The sequence below is a fragment of the Phyllobates terribilis genome, unplaced genomic scaffold, assembly GCF_046119375.1.
Source record: "Phyllobates terribilis strain yellow unplaced genomic scaffold, ASM4611937v1 Scaffold_47__1_contigs__length_9908305, whole genome shotgun sequence".
Taxonomy (NCBI): Eukaryota; Metazoa; Chordata; class Amphibia; order Anura; family Dendrobatidae; genus Phyllobates; species Phyllobates terribilis.
Window position 1 is genome coordinate 3,011,821 of NW_027362807.1, and position 5,259 is coordinate 3,017,079.

The window sequence follows — 5,259 nt, forward strand, 5'->3', positions numbered from 1 at the left end:
TTCTGGTATCGCTGTAATCGCACCGACCCAAAGAATAAAGTCGTCTAATCACTTATACTGCACAAGGAACGGTGTAAAAAATAAACTCTAGGGTTAGGGTTGTGCTAGGGTTGGGATTTTTTTCAAAAGCAAAAAATAAAAAAGATGACTATATGGCGACTAGTGTTGAGCACAAGTGCTCGCTACTTGAGTTTGCATCGGGTGCTCGGGTATGCATTGAGTATCGCTGGTGCTCGAGTCTCTGCCCCATATGCTTCACAGTCAAAAAAAACGTGCGGGGATTGCCTGCCATGCACCAGCAATCCCTGCATGTTTGTTTTGGGTGTCTAATAACCGTGAAACATGTGGGCAGGACTCGAGCATGTCACTCGAGCACGTGCGATACATGGTGCATACCCGAGTACACGATGCAAACTCAAGTATCGAGCACTTGTGCTCAAGACTAATGACAACTTATTCAATATGATGACCTAATGTTATCAAATTATGTGTCGTACCGGGTTCAAAATGTTCATTATACCCCTTGATAAAATCCTTGAGGGGTGTAGTTACCAAAATGGGGTCACTTGTGGGGGGTTTCAACTATTTAGGCACATCAGGGGCTCTTCAAACGTGACATGGCGTCCGCCCTCAATTCCAGCAAATTTTGCGTTCAAAAAGTCACACAGTGCTCCTTCCCTTCTGCCGTGCACCCAAACACTGTATTTTCCCCACATATAGGGTATTGGCGTACTCAGGAGAAATTGCAAAAAGTTTTTGGGGTCCATTTTCTCCTCTTACCCTTGTGAAAATAAAAAAATTGGGGCTAAAACATAATTTTTGTGGAAAAAGTTTGCTTATTTATTTTCATGGCTCCATGTTTAAACTTCTGTAAAGGTTCTCTGAGGGGTCTAGTTTCCAAAATGGTGTCACTTGTGGGGGGTTTCCACTGTTTAGGCACATCAGGGGCTCCCCAAACACAACATGGCGTCCGCTAATTATTCAAGCAAATTTTACTTTCAAAAAGTCAAATGGCGCTCCTTCCCTTCCGAACCCTGCCGTACGCCTAAACAGTGTTTTTTCCCCACATATGGGGTATCTGTGTGGTCAGGGGAAATTGAACAACAAATTTTGGGGTCCATTTTTTCCTGTTAACCCTGTGAAAATAAAAAAAAATTGGGTCTAAAGTAACATTTTTGTGAAAAAAGTTAACACCGCACCAGGGCAGCGTGGAAGAGCGAGGCTAAGTGCCAGAATTGGCGCATCCTATGAATGCGCCATTTCTGGGGCGGCTGACGGCTGGTGTTTCTAGCCTGGGAGGGGGCCAATATTCATGGCTCCCTTCCTGGGCTATTAATATCAGCCCCCAGCTGTCTGCCTAGCCTTTGCTAGCTATTAAATTAGGGGGGACCCCACGTCATTTTTTTGGGGGGGTCCCCCATTTTAATAGCTAGTAAAGGCTATGTATTCAGCTGGGGGCTGATATTAGTAGCCTGGGAAGCTCCGTGGGTATTACCCCCTTCCCAGGCTTCAAACATCTGCCCCAGCCGTCTGCTTAACCTCCGCTAGAGCCTAAAATTAAGGGGAACCCCACGCCAATTTTTTTAATAATAAATCCTTTATTTTAATACTAAATGACAAGTACAGTAACCAACACTATCACTGTACTTCATATATATGTGACTGACATGTTTCTATCTATCTAATCTATGTGTGATGCTCTATCTTTCTGTTCTAAATTGTCGGGTACCGCTGCTGAATTGCCGGCCGGCTTTTTTAAAGAGACAGTGCATGAAAACACTATTATTTTTTTAAATAAATCCTTTACACTAAATGACAAGTACAGTAAGCAACACTGTCACTGTACTTCATATATATGTGACTGACATGTTCCTATCTATCTAATCTATGTGTGAAGCTCTATTCTGTCTGTTATAAATTGTGGGGTACCGCTGCTGAATTGCCGGCCGGCTTTTTTAAAGAGACAGTGCATGAAAACACTATTATTTTTTTAAATAAATCCTTTACACTAAATGACAAGTACAGTAAGCAACACTCTCACTGTACTTATTATATATGTGACCTCGCTCCCCGGTCCTCCCTTCACACTTGCCGTCGGGAGATCAGCGGCCCTAGCCGACGGTAGCCGCATGGAGGTCAGCGGCGATGCAGCTGGGGGATAACCCCGCCCACAGCCCGTCATTCACCGTGGTACGCGGAACAGGAGACCCCTGGCTGCAGCCGCAAATAGTCGTGATGTAAGCGGAAGCAAGAGCCAGCTGCAGCCGGGGTAATTACGTGCTGGCTGTGCTTGGTCAGCGATGTTGTCACAAGCAGTTTTGACAACCTAGTAACATACATAGTTTTTAAGGTTGAAGGAAGACTACTAACATGATGTAATTACAAAATTCATTAGGGGCCCCGGGGGGATACATTGGGGGGTTAATTTAAAGTAGTGCACAACCCATTTAAACACTGCTTCGCTGATTAGTCGCGCCCGGTCGGCCGCATACAAATTCTAGAATACCCGATGAGTTAGAATCGGGCCACCATCTAGTAAACAAAAAATGGGGCATTTAGTGTAAAGAATTTATTTAAAAAAATAATAGTGTTTTCATGCACTGTCTCTTTAAAAAAGCCGGCCGGCAATTCAGCAGCGGTACCCGACAATTTAGAACAGAAAGATAGAGCATCACACATAGATTAGATAGATAGAAACATGTCCACCAGCGGCACTAAAAACCGGCTCTGATAAAACGCTGGCGGCAGGGCAGGCCAGGACCTCCAAGGCATAGAGAGCCAGTTCATTCCACGTATCCAGCTTGGATACCCAATAATTATAAGTCACAGAGGAATCACGGAGGATGTTGGTACAGTCGGCAAGGTACTCCCTCAGCATCTTCCCAAACTTTGCACTCCTTGTGAGAGTACCCCGCGCCTCAGGGCTTGTGCGAAGGGAGGGGCTGAGAAAATTCTCCCAGAATTTTGACAGTGTTCCTCTACCTTTGCTGGATTGAAGTTGTATCTCTCTCTCATGTACTCCTTGGTTGTTCAACATACTGTGACCACTGCCGCCAGCGTTTTCAGATGGGAATTTTTTTAATAGTTCCGCAACAAGGGCCTACTGATAAAGCCCCATTTTTGAAGACCTGTCTGCCTCAGGAATAAGAGATATAAAGTTCTCCTTGTAGCGTGGGTCTAGAAGTGTCACCAACCAGTAATGACTGTCAGCCAAAATTTTGAGAACACGAGGGTCATGGGAAAGGCAGCGTAACATAAATTCAGCGTAACACAGTGCCCCTTCTTAACGGGAGTCCAGGAGCTCATCTCCACAAATGGACTTTTCAGGATCCTTGGGTGGCTCCGTAGTTTGAAACCAATTCTGGTTATCGCTTCTCGGCCTTTTGGCTAAGATCAAGTGTAGTATCTGTTCTTATCAGTTTAATATCTGATACGTCCCCTATCTGGGGACCATATATTAAATGGATTTTTAGAACAGGGAGATGGAAAAAGAGCTTGCTCTGTCCACTCCACGCATTGACCTGGTATTGCAGTATCTCCAGGACCGGTGCACCCCTTCTTTAATGCAGTTTCTAAAATCAGAAAGAATTGAATTCAATGTTTTTTGTTCATTTTGCTTGTTTGTCGGATTTTGGGATGGACTCTTTGGCTTTGCTTTTCTTCTCCTCATTGGATTTTTCATGTTCAAAGTTGCAGAAGCCAGATTACAAGCTCATTTTGGTTCAACTTCAGCAACTGTGCATTGCATTGCCATGTAATGTGATGCAATGCTATCTTTCTAGCTCTCCCTTTTTACTTCCTTTTGGATAAACAGACATATTAGGCAAGCATTTTGGAGCTTTCACCTAAATAACTACAGGTGGTGAGATAAGCTGCACAATATAATTGACCTTTCAGTATATTGTTGCACACACACCAGTGCCTCCATAATAACAGTGATATCCACAGTGCTCCCATAATAACAGTGATATCCACAGTGCCCCCATAATAACAGTGATATCCACAGTGCCCCCAAAATAACAGTGATATCCACAGTGCTCCCATAATAACAGTGATATCCACAGTGTCCCCATAATATCAATGATATCCACAGTGCTCCCATAATAACAGCGATATCCACAGTGCCCCATAATAACAGTGATATCCACAGTGCCCCCATAATAACAGTGACATCCACAGTGCCCCCATAATAACAGCGACCTCCACAGTGCCCCCATAATAACAGTGACATCCACAGTGCTCCCATAATAACAGTGATATCCACAGTGCTCCCATAATAACAGTGATATCCACAGTGCCCCATAATAACAGTGATATCCACAGTGCCCCATAATAACAGTGATATCCACAGTGCCTCCATAATAACAGTGATATCCACAGTGCCCCATAATAACAGTGATATCTACAATGCCCCATAATAACAGTGATATCCACAGTGCCCCCATAATAACAGTGACATCCACAGTGCTCCCATAATAACAGTGACATCCACAGAGCCCCCATAATAACAGTGATATCCACAGTGCCCCCATAATACCAGTGATATCCACAGTGCCCCCATAATAACAGTGATATCCACAGTGCCCCATAATAACAGTGACATCCACAGTGCTCCATAATAACAGTGATATCCACAGTGCCTCCATAATAACAGATATCCACAGTGTCCCCATAATAACAGTGATATCCACAGTGCCCCCATAATAACAGTGATATCCACAGTGCCCCCATAATAACAGTGATATCCACAGTGCCCCCATAATAACAGTGATATCCACAGTGCTCCCATAATAACAGTGACATCCACAGTGCCCCCATAATAACAGTGATATCCACAGTGCTCCCATAATAACAGTGACATCCACAGTGCCCCCATAATAACAGTGACATCCACAGTGCTCCCATAATAACAGTGATATCCACAGTGCTCCCATAATAACAGTGATATCCACAGTGTCCCCATAATAAAATACTAAATGACAAGTACAGTAACCAACACTATCACTGTACTTCATATATATGTGACTGACATGTTTCTATCTATCTAATCTATGTGTGAAGCTCTATCTTTCTGTTCTAAATTGTCAGGTACCGCTGCTGAATTGCCGGCCGGCTTTTTTAAAGAGACGGTGCATGAAAACACTATTATTTTTTTAAATAAATCCTTTACACTAAATGACAAGTACAGTAAGCAACACTCTCACTGTATTTTTTCTTCCACATTCCAAAAATTTCTGTGAAGCACTTGAAGGGTTAATA

General features: G+C 43.5%; 1 non-coding gene across 1 annotated transcript; it reads left to right on the forward strand.

Annotated features, from left to right (window-relative positions):
- Positions 1-3,367: 3,367 nt before the first annotated feature.
- On the forward strand, positions 3,368-3,558 carry LOC141191608 (U2 spliceosomal RNA). Its single transcript, XR_012265437.1, has one exon. It is a non-coding gene; the product is annotated as a U2 spliceosomal RNA (small nuclear RNA).
- The last annotated feature ends 1,701 nt before the right edge of the window (positions 3,559-5,259 follow it).